The sequence below is a fragment of the Myotis myotis genome, unplaced genomic scaffold, assembly GCF_014108235.1.
Source record: "Myotis myotis isolate mMyoMyo1 unplaced genomic scaffold, mMyoMyo1.p scaffold_m19_p_2, whole genome shotgun sequence".
In the NCBI taxonomy this organism is placed as follows: domain Eukaryota; kingdom Metazoa; phylum Chordata; class Mammalia; order Chiroptera; family Vespertilionidae; genus Myotis; species Myotis myotis.
The window spans coordinates 136454018-136472409 of record NW_023416324.1 but is presented as its reverse complement, the minus strand read 5'-3'; the positions used below and the strand labels follow the sequence as shown (position 1 = coordinate 136472409).

General features: G+C 41.8%; 1 pseudogene; it reads left to right on the top strand.

Moving 5' to 3' along the window:
* The first annotated feature begins 9223 nt into the window (after window positions 1-9223).
* Window positions 9224-9900, top strand: LOC118675689 (annotated as a pseudogene).
* The last annotated feature ends 8492 nt before the right edge of the window (window positions 9901-18392 follow it).

The window sequence follows — 18392 nt, the reverse complement described above, 5'->3', positions numbered from 1 at the left end:
TTACCATTAGGGTATTCTTTTACTAATTAGATGACAAGAGGAGGAGTACCTTCTGCATTTTAAAGGACTTGATTTAAAGGAAATCCTCCTCTAAGTTTCCTTTAAATAGAAAGCTCTCTTATTAGATATGTGCTTCTCAAATTTTAACGTGTTTACTAATCACTTAGGGGTCTTGTCAAAATGCAGAATCTTCTACGCAGGTCTGGGGAGGGACCTGAGATTTTTTTCTTTTGAACAAGTTCCTGGCGATGATGGTGATGATGATGATGACGGCCTTCAACCACACTCTGAATGGCAAGATCCTAGTTGAGTTTCAATAGCTGCAAACCACTTGAGCATCAGTTAACATCACCAGTGTCTCTAGGAAATCTTGTTTCAAACTCAAGATCCTAGTTTCTCAAGTGAGGGGTCTAAATTTTTATTTCTAATACCATCAGATTTATTTTTTATAAAACTGGCTATTTATATAAAGTGCCAGAAAAGACAGGCCTGACACCTTTAGCAGTTTTTCTATTTAAAAAAATCTACAAGTTAAACAAAGCATATAATGTATTAGGTTTCTTCTAATTTGATCCTATTTAGAAATTTCTTTAGCCTACAGTATTATCACAGAAAAATCCAAATGAAATGTTACTATGTATGTGTGCATTTTTATGTAGTAAGGAGTTAGGGTGTCATATTCATTCCCTGGGTGATATCCAGTGCCAGTTAGCTAAGCTTAAGAAGTTCTAAACACTGGTCTTGCCAGAATTTGGCCCCACAACCTGGCTGACAGCTTTATCAACAGCCCGGGAGGGAGAACAGGCCCCGGCCTGGCTTCCCATCTCTGTAGTGCCAACTGCAGTCTGAATGTTTGAGCTTTAGCAGGGACAGAAGCAGACAGGCCTGAAAGATCTAAAGTGACCAGACGTTGCTTTTACTAACAACAATGAAGAAGTAATTGGTAACATCCAGAAGTTGCATGTACATTTAAGGCAATGATGGCTTAAGCAACAGTAATATAAATTCCTCAGTGATGATCATTGAATATTATATCTAAAATATCAATAATCACAATCTATCCTATCTAATAATAGACAAACATGGTAATTGACCGTACCTTTGCTATACCTCCTATTGGCTAATCATCACGATATGCAAATTAACTACCAACAAAGATAGCAGCTAATTTGCATACTGTGGGCAGGGCGGGACAGCGCCAACCACCAGCGTGCGGCCATCCAGGGCAGGCCACCCGCCCGCCCCAGAAAGCCCCAGCAGCCGCCTGATATGGCAGTAACTCTATCAGTAAGCACTCTGAAAGTCAGTGGCATAAATGCATCAATTAAAAGACAGATTATGAGGGTGAATCAAAAACAAAACCCACTTTAAATATTAAATATTAAGCTGCAGCCTGTTTTGCTCAGTGGATAAAGCATTAGCCCATGGACTGAAGGGTTCCAGGTTTGATTCCAGTCAAGGGCATGTACCTCAGTTGCTGGCTTGATCCCCAGTTCCTATCAAAGCATGTGCAGGAGGCAACCAATCAATGTGTCTCTCCCTTTCCCTTCACTCTCTCTAAAATTCGATGAAAAAATATCCTTGGGTGAAGATTAACAAAAACAAAGTAAATGGATTAAGTAACATTGAAGAGATTATAAGAAAAATATATTCCAAATTTTGTTAGTTGTATAATGGTTATGTTTAAATTATTAACACCTAAGAAATTGGGTGAAGGGTACATATAATATTCTGTAGTATTTTATAGTGTTTTTTACATGTATGAGATTATTTCAAATTAAAATATTAAAAAATTAAAAATTAATAAAATATTAATTGAAATGTGTATGCATTACATGAAAAATCTCCTAATTGCTTCTTATAACTTATTAAATTGTGCTAAAATTTACAAGGGTTCAATTAAAAGATATCTTAATTCTAAATGATATAATAGAAATATATAATAGTGCAGTTATAAGCACTTATCTGAAAATAAAAATTTAAAGAAGTGAATTTAAAGAAGGGATTAGCCAAAGAAAATATATGCACAACCCATGGACACAGACAACAGTATGGTGATGGCCAGAGAGAAGTGGGGGGCAAGAGCTGGGTAGAGGGAGCAAAAGGGGGGAAATAGGGACATCCTATATAATAATAATAAAAGGCTAATATGCACATTGACTGAATGGCAGAATGACCGGTTGCTATGATGCGCACTGACCACCAGGGGGCAGATGCTCAACACAGGAGTGCCCCCCGGTGGTCAGTGCGCTCCCACAGCCAACCTCCCATGGCTGGCCAACCTCTTGCAGTCCCTCTGAGGGACCTCACCCATGCACGAATTCCTGCACTAGGCCTCTAGTTGTTAATAAAAATCACTTTTATTAAACAAATACACGTTTCAGCTTTCCAGAAGGTAAACCATACCCTCATAACAAAAAGAACAGAACAATAAACAGAGCAATGGATAAGGCCAAATGTCAAATCCCTCTTCAATGGCATGGACAGTCAAAGTTAAATAAGAGGACATAGTAGAGAAAGACCCCATAAATAAAGTTGATGAGAAATTTTGTCTTTTAACTGTTTTTGGTTAAATAAGATTGTGCTAGTGGTTTCAAATTGTCCAACAAGCTTCTCTGTTATTCACTCATCAATTTCCCAGAGATGTTGACTGGAGGTGACAAGGCGGAAATCACGTTGGCCAGCACCTTCAAAGAGATAGCTAACCAGCTCAATCCTGGCAGTTTTGCTCCAGGGGTAAGTCTGTTCCTGAGGCAAAGATAGCCAGAAAGATGCGACTAGCTGCTCATAGGAGCAAGCCATAACAAGCATAGGCAAGAATGTAGAGAAATTGAAATCCTTGTGCATAGCATTGCTATTAGAAATGTAAAATGGCATAGCTGCTGTGGAAAGCAATGTGGTGGTCCTCAAAAAGTTAAATATAGAATCAATAACAAGTTTACTTCTGGGTACAGACATAAAAGAATTGAAATAACATGGACTCAAACAGATACTTGTACACCAATGTTCTTAGCAGCATTATTCATAGTAGCCAAAATGTGGAAACTACCCAAATGTCCATCCACATGACTGAATAAACATGTGATATATACATACAATGAAATACTATTGACCTTAAAAACAAAAGAGCACTAGCTGGTTTTGCTCAGTGGATAGAGTGTCAGCTTGTGGACTGGGAGATCCCGGGTTCAATTCCGGTCAAGGGAACGTACCTGGGTTGCGGGCTCAATCCCCAGTAGGGGGCATGCAGGATGCAGCTGGTGGATGATTCTCTATCATCATAGATGTTTTTTACTCTCTCTCCTGCTCCCTTCCTCTCTGAAATCAATTAAAATATATATTTTTAAAAAAATAAATATTGATATATACCATGACATGAAGGAACCTGGCAAACATTATCCTAAGTGAAATAAGCCCAACACAGAAGGACAAATATTGTATGATCCCACTTGTGTGAGGGCCCTAGAGTAGTCAAACTCACACAAACTGAAAGTAGAATAGAAATTACCAGGGGATAGAGTAAGAGGAATGGAAAGATATGGGCACAGATTTTCTGTCTTGGATGATGAAAAAGTCTGGAAATGGATAGTGCTGTTGTTTGCACAACAGTGTGAATGTGCTTATTGCCACTGAGTTGTACACTTAAAATGTTTAAATCGTAAATTTTAAGTTATATATATTTTACCACAATAAAAAGGAGAAAAAATTAATCCGCTAACTATGTAAAGAACCTGATTTAAAACTTTCCTGTTATTCTTCTCTATAAATTAAATAGGGACAATTGTCACACAAAAAAAGCTAAGACCTATAAGTAGATCTTAGAAGTCAGGCACATGCACTTGGAACCATTTTCTCTGTTCCCTTTGCTCTTGTTGACTAATGCCTGAGCTATGCAAAGGATCAGACTCACAGAAATCGAGATCTTACTCAGAACCAAGCGTTCATAATGATGTAAAAGATTCATGAAATCCAGGGGCTCAGACAAAGCAGAGAAGTCTGGGCACCAAGGGTGGCTCCCTACTCTTTTCTTATGATGAGCACACTCTCTCTGGCCCAGAGTGATAGAGGAGCTCTCCAATGGGGGACTTATGGGATTATCTCACAGAGCCAGGGAACATTTTACTCATGAAATATGTCTCCTTTCTCCCCCAGATTTCATGTCAATTTTCAAGGACATCTTGTTAAGAGAATTCTATAGAGGAGACCCTCCTGCTAGCATTTATTATTAGTGTATTCACCTAGAGGTCCAGAATTATACTGACTAGGAGATTAGATAAAGTGTCCTGCCTTCTTCCTCCCATCCCATGTGGAGAACCCCCTGGTAGTCATGGAGGGGGGGACTGGGTCACAGTCCAGCTGCATTAATGCCTTCCTCCTCACCGACAACTATTGTACAAGTGAACTAATATGTATGTATTTGTCTTTAGAAATAATCATGTGATGTACAAACCTGGCTTATTATTTCCATGGAAGTTTTCTACTCCTGAAGTTTGATGTCTAGGCCTCTGAGTTAGGAATATTCCCCAAATAAGTGTATCAAAATATCACCTGATGATGGTAAGGAGGAGGACAAGCTCCCTTTGGATGGGTCTCTAAATCCTCACGGAACTTCAGTTCTCAGATCCAATGACTCAGATGTAAAGAGCTATAGGCAATGAGGACCTAAAGTAAGAGGATCATTTCTTGCCCATCAGTCACATACTTCAGGCCAAACGGAATTAAAGGGATCAAAGCACCATTGCCACAGACGGGCTCTCTGGGCTCTGCCCAGCTTGCTCCATCTTTCCTGTTCTGTTACTAGCCTTTCACATAAGAGCTCTTGCTCTCTTGTGGGCAGAGCTTAAGAGATTTATCTCAGTGCTGCGGCCGAAGCAACGCTGTGAGCACACTCCAGCGAACAGGCTTCCTTGGCACACCAGGAAGTGGCAACGCCCGCCTGACAAATCTCCAAGAGCCACCTACTCTTAGCCCTGACCCTCACGCCCATTGGATAACATAGCAAGCGTGTCCCTATTGCATTGGCTGCTTACCCCTTTATATACGGCTGTACTTCCTCAATAAGCTTAGATCTGTGTCTCTGAACCTGGTCTCCGGAGTCGTGCATGCAGACGCCCCAGCGCGTTGGGCTCCGTCATCCTCACCCCCGGGGGACCCCCTGTTCCACTCTCCACCAGCTGGTTTGGCCTGAAGAATTCAGACACTTCTTTGCATCCCAAGTAAACCCAGCATTTAACAAGAATATAAATTGCTCTCTGCCCCAAATCCTTAGTTTGGCCTCAACCCACTCCATCCAGGTCCTACCTCTTAAGAACCGAGCTAGGTCTGAGAATCAGGTCTCCACAATGCAGAAGGAAAACCTGGGTAAAACTCCCAAAGTCCCAGGACTGGTGGTGGCTGCAGCTGCCACCACACCCTGGTTTGCCCTTTCACTATCACTGGCCCTCAGGACAGGGTTTCCCCAGGCTCTACTCCTCTGACTGAAGCAACCGCTTTACAAATGTGGGCAAAACAGCAGCCGCAGGGCGGTGTCTAGGCCCTGGTGTCTTAACACTCTCCTTGAAGTTCCCTGGTGGTGCTGGTGAGTCTGGACTCTGCCGTCACCACCTAAAATTCTGAGATTAACAGTGGCGCCAGGGAGCCACGGGAACGGAACCAAAACTGGTGTCTCCGTCATGAGCATATAGAGTCCCTAATTAATCCCACCTGGCTTCATATAATTATCTAAGCAGAAGTGCCTTGGACATTACTTGAATCATAGATTTAGCTCTGGCTTATGCCAGTAGTTACAAGACTCCTTTCTTCAAAGCATGCAGCAATGCAAGCACAAGGAATAATATGCTTCTTTTAGACATATGCCCTGGAGAGACTTTTGCTGGGTGAACTACAACAAGAAACATAATCAATAAGCACTAAGAAGTCCTTGCTTTAAACAGTGCCAAATGCAATTTCCAAAACCTTGGAACTCATGGTGGTTTAAGAACGAATGGCACCTCATAGCTTACAAACTATTTCCACCAATTTTCTCATTTGAAAGAAAAATGGGGAGTAAATTGTCACAACTTCAAACTAAAAACAGCAGAAGAAGACATAAGCCTCGTTGCATAGGTTTTTCAGAAACTCATAATAGTGGACATTCATGGGAAGGTAATGGTTGGGTTTAAGCTACAAAATGTGTTTTCAAGAGCTGCTATGTTATGATCACATCCATCCTTTATAATCTTTATATTTCAGGCTCTGAAGAAAGCAAAACAGAATTTTCACCTCATTTATATGCACCAGAGAAGTGCAGGAAAACATTTCCATGAAACTTACTGTGTCAGACAAACTGCTTAATTGCAGCAATGTGTTTGATGTGGGCTCTGGACACAAAGCAAATGACAACTGATGCTTTGCCAATGCCTGTCAGCAGCTGGTGAGTATGACTTGCTTAATCCCAAGCGTCTGTCTCTTAGTGGCGTTTTCCTGTGTGTGTAGGCCCCACCAGAGTTCTCTGGCTGGGTGGTCTATGAAATATTTGGAATTTATGGCTGACTTTGCCCATATTCAATTAGGCAAACACTCCAACATGCTATTTGATTGTGCAGTCGTACCTGGTTTATTCTCCTCAGAATCAAATCAAATGCTAAGAATGCCAAGAGATCCTGGTTACTATTAGCATGACTCCTTTATGAGTGAGGGAAAGAATTGCCAATACACACAACATATCCTCAGAGTCAGGGAGAAAAGGGAATTGTTCTTTGCCACTTCCTTGGAAAAGAAGAGAAAGGACAAAAATAGAATCTATTCTTGTGTAAGCCCATCGTAACTTCTCTTTTCTGCTGAGAGTTTCATTTTCTGTCCAGAGTTCTAATGTATGTCAGATCACTTTGCACACCATTTCTCAAAATTTCACATGTCAGTAAGAATTCCAAAGCAAAAACAATCTATTATTGACAAAGAAGCCTTATGAAAATGAGAATTCAAATGCCATGCTGTGATATTATCTTTTCAATTTAGAAAATGTAAGGACCCTCGGAAAAATAATAGCATACAGAAACTTGACACTTTTTTACTTCTCGTATGAATGAGGGATTTGAGAATTGATCTTAGCTATGAAGAAGAAAGAATTAAGACACTAACTTTTACCAAAAAGAACAGAAGAATAAATAAGATAAACAGCTAACTGAAGATCAGACTTCAACATCAGTTCTATAGGTGCCTCTGTGAAGGGGACAATGATGTGTAGTTCCAACGTGGTGGGTGGTCAGCTTCACGTGGGTTCTGGGGTTCTTCCCTTCCTCTTTGGAACAATGGACTCATTCAACATTTACCGAGCTTCTACAAGCACTTACTATGTTCCAGTCACTGTCCTAGAGAGTGGGGGCACAGCGACGAACAAAATAGACAGTCTCTGATTTCATGAAGCTTTTAGTGCATTATAATTTTCAAATAATTAAAATCAAATACAGTGGCTACCCTGATATCCAAGTTTATAAAGCAGTTATCCCATATGCACCTACAGCTCAGTACAAACACATAACTCCTAGTTGTGGTTCTATTTTGGTAACCAACTCTCCTTTCTTAGGAATCAAACCAAGATAACAAAGGTTGCATCCTGAGCCACGATGTCAGATTTGAGCCAACTCCTAAGCCTGATCTGGCCCCTTCGACTCGGTCTTACTCTGTATTGAGCTGTGTTGTCGTTGCACCCGCCCCCATTCCGCTGCTCTGGAGAGCCATTCTCCTCCACCCAGGAGCTGCCCCCACGACAGGCCAATAGCACGGCTCACCGGCTGCCTCTGATCTGCTCAGTGTCCTCAAAGCCTTTCTCTCTTACCCCATTTCATCACATGCCTTCTTTGATTAGCATGTTCTTCAACAGGCTTACAACTGCATTCTTGAGTTCACACTCGATTACTGAGTGGAAAACAATAATTCCTTCCCTTTTTATAATGCTTCAGTCCACTTCCTTGCTGTTTAGAGATCGAAACCCGTTTCTGGAACATTGCAAATAAATTGTGCTAGCTCAAATATTTCTTCCTCAATCCATCTCCTGTAAAGTTTTTTAAAGGTAAAAATGCCACCCTTGGAGAGTCTGTTTTAATAGGCCTCAGGTGAGACTCCCAGAGCCCTTTGGTTTTAACCACGTGGCTCACTCAGATGTGTCTTGGTTTGAGAGCATTGCCCAGAGAGCTAATCAGTTAAAACACACTCACTGCAGCAACTTCTGCACATGTACCTACACCGTTTCTTCACCTGTGCCGTCCCCTGCCTTCCTCCAGGTACGTCACCTCCCACCAGTACAGTCAACCTAAACCAGTGGTCGGCAAACTGCAGCTGGCGAGCCACATGCGGCTCTTTGGCCCCTTGAGTGTGGCTCTTCCACAAAATACCACGCGTGGGCGCGCACGTACAATGCAATTGAAACTTCGTGGCCCATGCGCAGAAGTCGGTGTTTTGTGGAAGAGCACCCAAGGGGCCAAAGAGCCGCATGTGGCTCGTGAGCCACAGTTTGCCGACCACTGAGTCCTAAACATTTGATCTGTGACTACACTTAAGTTGCATCATTCATGATCTCACCATCCCCAGGGCTTTTATTTTCCTAAGAGATCTTAGCCTATGCACTGCCACTATTCGGCTCTTTTTATACTTTGTTTCTCATCTTGTCAAAATTAAGGATGACACCCTCGCTAGGCTAGGCTGGATTTCTATGTTTTTTAAAATAAGCAAAGAGGTAAACAACAACCTACAAATAAAAATTTTATCCTTCTGCCCTATAACCTCCATTCAAAACAATTGTACAGATGCTCTGGGTGTGCACCAGCCTGGGCCTGACGAGGGTGTGGGCACCTATGGTCATCTTGGCTTTCTGGGGAAAGGCAGTATTAGAGGGAAAATTTGTAGGAGAGGGTAACCCCACTATGGAGGGTTAGATAGCCCCTGTACCATATCACCTATCTCGGACCCGAGCCAGCAGACCAGACAATAGCAGAAAGGGCAGGAGAAAATGAAGACGGGGGACATGGCACTGAGTGTACAAAATTGGAACATGATGCTAATACAGACCATAGTTTATTATCCTTTCATGTATTGCAACCCAGGAGTCAAAAACAGTAGGCAATGGAGCGTAAAAAAGGGTGATGGAAGTAGTGATGTCCTTGACATCTTTATTGGAATGAAGTTAGAAAAGGCCCCATGTAGCAGGAAGTGGCCAGTCCACATGGTATAGTTGAAGTCTGACCTGATGGAAAGGTTCGTGGAGCAAGTGTTTTTTAAATACTTAAAGCGGAACCTAAAGGTCATTACTTTCTTTTGCTTAAACCTCCACTAGATAATCAAGAAAACAGAACATACTGCTGAAATGCTGTTGAGTCCTTCAGTACTTCAGGCTTATGCATAGCCATACAGGCTGTTTTTGCATTAATGGCATCCTGAGCATCAAGACAAGTAGGAAAACTGCTGGTGACTAGTATGGTACCAGAGAGTAAAGATGGTGTCACTCAAGTTCCTCCTGTGGCTGAAGGATGTGTGATTGGCAGCTGTGGAAAGCACGTGTCAATCACAACGCAGCTGCAACGTATTTCATTCAGTGACTGCTGAGGCCGAGAAGTAGGAGTAGCTCCAGAGCAGTCCCTGGAAACAGCTATGAAAGTAAAGCGGTGCTATAGCTATGTCTGCCCAGATTTAGTAAAAGAATTTAACAAGTATCACACACGTGGGCCAAGTGGATTAAACAGTATACTGAATTCAAGGCGATTTCAAAGAAAGAATTTTCCATTGACGTTAGTTATGACAGATCCTGAAATCTTTCTTCAGGAATTTGCTAATCCAGACTTCATACCACCTACCTAAGAAATAGGAGATGAAGTAATTCAAAATTATCTTTTTGATGTCACTCTCTCTACAAAAATATTGACCTAACCGAACTGGATGTGCATGGACTTTGAGTGTGGCTTTCATATTTTAAAGGGAAAAAAGGGACCAAGTAAAAAATAAATTTCAAAACATAGCCTCATACACAACAATGTGAATGTATTTAATTTCACTGAAATAATACACTTAAAAATGAATAAAATGGTAAATTTTATGTTATATGTATGTTACCACAATAAAAAAAATAAATATTTTAAGTGGCCTCATGACACTTGCCATTACTCATTCATAGGACAAGGGATTCCAATAATTATTAATTGCTACCATCCTCCAAAAAAGAAAATTGATTTTTGCTGCAAGTGCTTTTAGGATGAAAAAACTAGTATGTTGAATTGTCTAATTACATGCATTCTTTTCTTGCTAAAAAAAAATTTTTTTAAGTAAGACAAGACTGTTGGACCACATTTTTAAAAATTAAAAAGCATTGCTCACAACATTCAGGTATTACAACACCAGTTTCAGCCTCTGCTCACTGAGATATCCTCCTGGTTCATATGTGTAAGTAGGTGCCATGTCCGAAGTGTGAGAGGCAAACACAGGGCAGTGCTGTGTGCTATTGTCTGCTTCTGAGGGAGAGGTTCTGATCTCTCTCAGAATCTCTCCTATGGCAGAAATGGTTGGCAATGCTGCCTGCGGTCCAATCAAATCTCTACTAGGTGATTTGAGTGCTACTGCTTTTTTTTTTTTTTATCTTTTGTATCTGGCTTAACATTATGTTTTCAGGTTTATCATGTATCAGTACTTCATTCCTTTTCACTGCCTTAGTCAGCTCAAGCTGCTATAACAAAATACATAGAGTGAACAGACTTTTATTCCTCATCGTTCTGGAGGCTCTGAAGTCCATCGAGTTGCTGCCAAATTTGGTTCTCAGTGAGGGCTCTCCCTCTCATCTTGAAGATGGCCACGTTTTCACTATGTCCTCATATGGCAGAGAGAAGAAGCTCAAGTGAAGCTTCCCTTCCTTACAAGAGTGCTAATTCCATTATGGGGGCTCTACTCCCAGGACCTAATTCAAATCCAATTACCTCCCAAAAGCCTCAGCTTCTCATATCAGCACAGATGGGTAAGGGCTTCAGCACATGACTTTCAGAGGACACGAACATTCAGTCCATAACATGACCCAATAATACTCCACTGTGCAGATACACTACATCTTATTCATCCATGCATTAATCGGCAGGCATTTGGGTTGTTTCCTCTTTGGGGTTATCTACACTAATAAAAGAGAAAGATGCAAATTGACTGTACCTTCGTGACACCCTACAGCCAATCAGGAGTGGGTATGCAAATTAACCCAACAAGGATGGCAGGTTAATTTGCATACACAGGCGCCAAGTGGCAGAGAGTGGGCAGCCGCTTGCACACACGCTGGCACCAAGCAGCCTGGGTCCTGGGGATGGGCGTCCTCGGGACCCAGGCCACTCTGAGTCTGTAGGCCCAGAATGACCCCCGGCCACTCCGGGCCTATGCACACAGGCACCAAGCCACCAGGAGCGGGGCAGGAACATCCTTAGGACCCAGGCACTCCAAGCCGTCACATGCACAAGCAGCCGGGGGTGGGGTGGGAACGTCCCCCACAGTTAGTGAGCAGACAGCAGACTGCAGGGGATTGCTTGCCCCTTGCCAGTGGCGAGAGGCAAGCAGTCCCCCACAGCAAGTGAGCAGACAGCAGGGCCCTGCTTGCCCCTGGCCATGGCAGCGAGGGGCAAGCAGTCCTCCACAGGGCCCCCACAGAGAGCAGACACCAGGGCCCTGCTTGCCCCTGCAGTGGCGAGCCAAAGAACAGACAGCATGGCCCTGCTTGCCCCTGGCCCTGGCGGTGAAGGGAAAGCAGGCCCCCACAGAGAGCAGACACCAGGGCCTGTGGTGGCATCAAGCAGGCAGGTCCGCAAAGAGCAGAGAACCTTGGGGAGCAGGCCTAAGCTGTCAGTAGGACATCCCCTGAGGGCTTCCAGATTGGAGAGGGTGCAGGTTGGGCTCCCCCCGCATGAATTTCGTGCACTGGGCCCCTAGTCATTAATAATGCTGCAATGCACATTTGTGTACAAGTTTTGTGTGGACACATGTTTTCCATTCTCTTGGTTATATATCTAGCTGTGGAATTGCTAGCTCATATAGGAACTCTTAATCACTCAAGAAACTGCCAATCTGATTTCCCAAGTGGCTGCACCATTTTACAATCTTACCAGCAATACATGAGAGTTCTAATTTCTACAAATCCTCACCAACACTTGTTTATTGTCTGTCTTTTCCATTTTAATTATTCACCCTGGTGGGTGTGAATTGGTACCTCATGTGGTTTTGATTTGCACTTCCCTGATGACTAATGATGTTGAGCATTTTTTCTGTGGTCATTGGTCACTTAGATATCTTCTTTGGAGAAATGTCTATTTGAATCTTTTGCCCATATGTTAATTGTTTTATTTTTCTTTTTATTATTGTGAATAAGAGCTCTTTATATATTCTGGTTATAACTTCCTTATTAGATATATGATTTCAGTTGTCTTTTTACTTTCTTGATAGTATCCTTTGAAGCATAAGTGTTTTGGGTTGTTCTTTTTAAGATAAATTGCTTTCTTAAAAAGCCCCTGGAGCTCTGGATCCAGAATAATGTTTTTCTAATATATAATATATGGTTTCATGGAATTTTATAGCAGGCAAGAAAGTAATTCAGGAATATATTACAAGAAAAGCAAGGTAACCTAATTGTTAATTAATTTAAATGGATAGGAAATTAAATTTTATATTTATAATAATTGAGGCTCTGTAATATATTATTTTGACTTCTTTTATATGTGTGAATGCATACGAAAGCAAATTGTAAGAAGTTATTTTACAAAACAATCCAGAGGAAAATCTGTGCTTACCTCTGAACCTGACTAAGTGGAACTGAAGGGAATACAGAGTTAATTATTCGGTTTAATCACATGGTGTTTATAAATGACAAATGGCTATAGTAAAGAAGTTATTAAGTTTATATACTGAACAATGCTAATAATATTTGAATTAATAAAAGTTGCTCTTGAAATAAATCTTTCTGGCTAATATTTCCCCTCTCTTTAGAATCTTGGGTAGTTAAAAAAAAAAAAAAAACAACTAAATTGAATGCACATTTGAAACTTTTACAACAGTTCATGCAGAGTATACAAAGTTAACAGCTTATAAATTCTCCTTACCTCGAGAAAGAAAGCAGGCTTAAGAAACTGAACTACTATTGTGTTCACTTCTGCTAAAATGCTTCTCCGGTATAGTGTAGGCTATTCATTTTCTTCTCTCTCTCTCTCTCTCTCTCTCTCTCTCTCTCTCTCTCTCTCGTAATTGAGATATAACATTATATTGGCTGGACTATTCATTTCCTTCTCTTTTTTTGAGGTATAATTAACATATAGAAGTATATTGGTTTCAGGTGTACAATATAATGATTTGATATTTATATATATTCCAAAATGATCACCACAATAAGTCTAGTTGACATCCATCTCTACACAGTAATCAATGTTTTTCTTATGAAAATATCTATTATCTTAGAAACCTTCAAATCTACAATATCGTATTACTAGTATTAACCACTAGAGACCTGGTGCATGAATTCATGCATGGGTGGGGTCCAGCCAGCCCCAATTGGGCTGATTGGGCCAGGCCAACCAAGAGGTGATACGGGAGGTTGGACGGCCCTTCCCCCTGGTCAAACTCCTGGTTGAAATCCTGGTCAAGGGGACAATTTGCATAGTAGCCTTTTATTATATAGGATAGTCATCAAGCTGTACATTACATCCCCAGAATTTAGTTATTTTCTAACTGGAAGTTTGTACCTTCTGAACATCTATACTCATTTTGCCCACTCCATACCCCCTGCCTCTGGCAACCACCAATCTGTTCTCTGTACCTATTTTTTTTTTAAATAGTTTATTGATTTTTAGAGAGAAAGGAAGGGAGAAGAGAGAAACATTGATATAAGAGGATAACATTGATCTGCTGCCTCCTGCACACACACACTCACACACACACACACACACACACACACACACACACACACCACTGGGGATTGAGCCCACAACCTGGGCATGTGCCTGATTGGGAATCAATCCAACAACCTTTTGGTGCATGGGTTGATGCCCAACCAACTGAGCCACACTGGCCAGGCCTATTAGTTCATTTTTGTTTGGTTGTTACATTCTACATATAAGTGAGATCGTGTGGTATTTGTCTTTGTCTGACTCATTTCACTTAGCATAATGCCTTCAAGTTCCATCTACATTGTCATAAATGGCAAGATTTTATTCTTTTTTACATCTGAATAATATTCCAGTATGCGTATGTGCCGGGAACCGGTCCATGCTTGCTGTTTCAAGGGACCTGGCATATATGGCATACTGTTCTTAATATGTTTGCTCACTTTCTTGGCACTATGTGTTTTAACCAAGGTCTCTGAGAAAGGTTGTTTCCCCAGGTAGGGATTTTCCCCTGAAGTTAGGGAGGGAATAAAACCTCTTAACTAAGTACCAGGCGGGTAATTAATCACTTTAACTATGAACAATCATGCTTAAGCTACATAATCTTTACTCCCTGGAATGGAGATAAAAAACGCCCTAACCTTTGGAATAGAGATTGATAGGATTGGAATCAACTGGTATAAATACAGATGTAACAACACAGAACTTAGAACACAGAACTTAGAATACAGAGCTTAGAACACAGAACTAAGAAGACAGAACCTACACAGAACCTACAGACAGAAGAACTTCGCTGGAGAGAACATGGCAAAAGATCCTGGACTGAACCTGACTACAGAAATTGGCAAGAGAACCTAACTAGAACCTGGTGACTGAACCTGGCTGGAGAACCTGGACAGAACCTGGCTGGAGAACCTAGCGAGGGAACATGGCTACAGAACCTGGCTGGAGAACCTGAAGAATCTAGCAAGAGAACATGGACACAGAACCTGGCTGGAGATCCTAAGCAGAACCTCTCTGGAGATCCAGACCAGAACTTGGCTGGAGATCCTGGCTAGGCTGCTGATCAACTGAACGCTGTCTCCGTGTCATTCCTTCTTCGCTGACTCTGTCTACGCCTTTGGGAACCCCTGGACCTGCTGGGGTTGGACCCCAGCACGTATGTATTACATTTTCTTTATCCATTCACCTACTGATGAACATTTAGGTTGCTTTCATGTCTTGGCTATTGTCAGTAATGCCACAATGAACATGGAGATGCAGACATCTTTTTAAATTAGTGTTTCTGTTTCCTCTGAATAAATACCCAGAAGTGGAATTTCTGGATCATATGGTAGTTCTATTTTTAATTTTTAACTCGTTATTGTTAAGGTATTACAGATACTCCTCCTACTTACCAATCTTTTTCCCCCCTCCACCTGGGTCCCACCCCAAACCAGGCCCTTCACCACTCTATTTATTGTCTGTGTCCATGGGTAATTCATGTATGCATATAAGTTCTTTGGTTAATCTCTTCCTGCCCCTCTACCCCCGTTCCCTCTGAGTTTTGTCAGTCTGTTCCATGTTTCCATGCCTCTGGTTTTATTTTATTCATCAGTTTATTTTGTTCATTAGAGTCCTTGTTCATTTGTTTTAATTTTTAGATTCAATTGTTGATAGACATGTATTTATTGCCATTTTATTGTTTATATTTTGTATCTTTTTGTCCCAGAGGTTCCTTACACTATCTTCATATTTTTGGATTCTTTTTTCTTTTTGTTCTTCTGATTGGGTGTTTTTTGTTTCCTCATATTCCAAATCACTGATTTGATTTTTGGTGTCCTCTGCTCTACTGTTGATTCCCTGTAAATTATTCATTTCAGTTAGTATATCCTTCATTTCTAACTGGTCCTTTTTTATGTCTCTGATGTTCTAACTAAGTTCCTTGAAGTTCTTAATAAGTTCCCTGAGCATTCTTAAAACCATTATTTTGAACTCTGTATCTGGTAGTTTGCTTCCATTTCATTTAGTTCTTTTTCTGGAGATTTCTTCTGTTCTTTCATTTGTGACATGTTTCTTTGTCTCCACATTTTGGCTGCTTCACTGTGTTTGTTTATATGTATTAGGTGGAGATCCTATGTCTCCTGCAATTGGTAGAATGGCCTTGTACAGCAGGTGCCCTGTAGGATCCTGTGGCTCAGCCTCCCTCAGCTGGGCACTCTAGGTGCACCCCGGGGTGGGTGCACTGTCCTGCTGTAGTTGAGTCTTGATTGCTGTTGGCATCATTGGGAGGGATTGACCCCAGGCCAATTGGCTGTGAGGACTGTCTGCAACTCAGCAGAAGAGCTGCCATGCAGGAGACGCCCCTGTGGAGCAGGACTTGCTTCAGTGGGGCTTGGTGCTCACCAAGTCTGACCCTTGAGTGTGTCACTCATGGATGTGGTAGGGTTGTAATCTGGTGTGGTCTGAAGCTGACGACCGGGTGCTTTGGCTCTGGGGCCTCCCAGGAGGTGCAAAGTCAGCTACTGCCACTGCCCTGCTTGGGGGCACCCAGCATGAGCTACAGAGCGATCTGCAGATGGCTGCTACTTGTGTTGGGCTTGAAGGAGCCCAGGAGAGGCCAAGCTCTGAACGAAGGCAGGCTGCTGCTCGTGCTTGGCCTGGGGCCACTTATCCAAAGGTATGGGGCATGCTGAGGCCAGCTATTTCGTGTTTGAAAGATGTCAGGAAAGTCTGAAGCCTGAGCCAGGACAGGCCATTCATATGGAAAAGCTCTGCTAGCAGCTTGGGTAGGGCTGCACATTGGTTGGGGTGGGGTCTCAGAAAGTCCCACACTGTTTGCCCTTTAACAGTAACTACCTGGGACTCCAGCAACCTCTGTGTCACTCCGTGTCACTCAGCCATAATCCCTGCTGGTTTTTACAGGGACTTCTCTTCCTAGCACTGGTACCCTGAACTGAGGGATCTGGTATGGGGCTGGGACCCCTTTCTCCTCACAGGGAGGAGCCTCCACAGCCAAGATACAAACAAAACACCTGATGTCGGACCAGCCCTTTCCAAGCCTCCCCCCTCCTACCAGTCTTAATGTGGCTTCCTCTTTAATTCTGTAGTTGTAGGGCTTCCATTTAGCCAGATTTTAGGCAGTTCTGAATGATGGTTGTTCTGTGGTTTTAGCTGTAATTTTGATGTGGATGTGGAAGGAGGCAAGTACTACCTTTTCCTATGCTGCCATCTTGGCCCTCCTTCTATTTTTCTTTTTTAGAACATTCCACACTGTTTTCCATAGTGGCTGCACTAATTCGCAATCTCACCAACAGTGAACAAGGGTTCTTTTTCCCCACAGACTCACCAACACTTGTTATTTCTGTGTTTTTTACGATAGTCATCCTAACAGGTGTGAGGTAACATCTCATTGTGGTTTTGATTTGCATTTATGTGATGATTAGTGATGTTGAGCACCTTTTCATGTACCTGTTGGGCATTTGTATATTTTCTTTGGAAAAATGTCTATTCAAGATAGACATTTTTAAATTTTTAATAGTGTATTGATTTTTAGAAAAGGAAAAAAGGAGAGGGAGAGAGAGAGAGAGAAACATCTATGTGAGAGCACATCACTGGTAACCTGTCAGTGCATGGTATGAAGCCCAATCAACTACTAGTAAGCACCAGGACATACTGCCCATTTTTAAATTAAATTGTTTGCTATTTTGCTAGTGAGTTGTATGAGTTCTCTATATGTTATGGATACTAACCCCTTATCAAATATAGACATCTCTCATTTCATTGTGCTTCACCTTATTGTGCTTCAGAGGTGTTGTGGGTGTGGGGGTTTTTTACAAATTGAAATGCAAGGGCAGGAGAAGACCAATGTTTGGCTCGATCAGGAAAGCAGGGAGAATAAAGGATGATTTCCTCCTTCCTGCACACTTTGTTGTATCAGGACCTCAATGGATCGAATGATGCTGCCCACCCACATCGGGAAGACAGTGCACTTTACTGAGTCCACCCATTCAAATGCTAATCTCACCCAGAAACACCCTCCCAGACACACCCAGAAGTAATGTTTAATCTGAGCACCCCATGTGCCGTCAGGTTGACACATAAGATTAATCTTCTCATACATGTCACTCTTCTTTCCTTCATAACAATTTATCCTCAGTCCTCAACGCAAACGACCCCACATGAACCCAGCCCATAGTCGTTCGACCACATATGTCCTTTTTTGACTGATAACTGAAATATTTACACTGGAATCCCCAATACAATATTTTTTAAAAATTCAGGACTTGCCATAATCAGACTTCTCTCATTTATCAAACCTTATCTCCCTTTACTATCTACAGTGGGTTGATAGTTTCCCCCAAAGAAATATGTATAAGTCCTAATCACTGACCCCTGTGAATGTGACCTTATTTCGATATAGGGTCTTTACAGATATAAATAACTAAAGGGTCTCTAGGAATTGAGAGTGAGCCCTAAATCCAATAACTGGTATCCTTATAAGAGAAGGGAGAGGAAATTGTAAGACACGGGGACACAAGGAAGAAG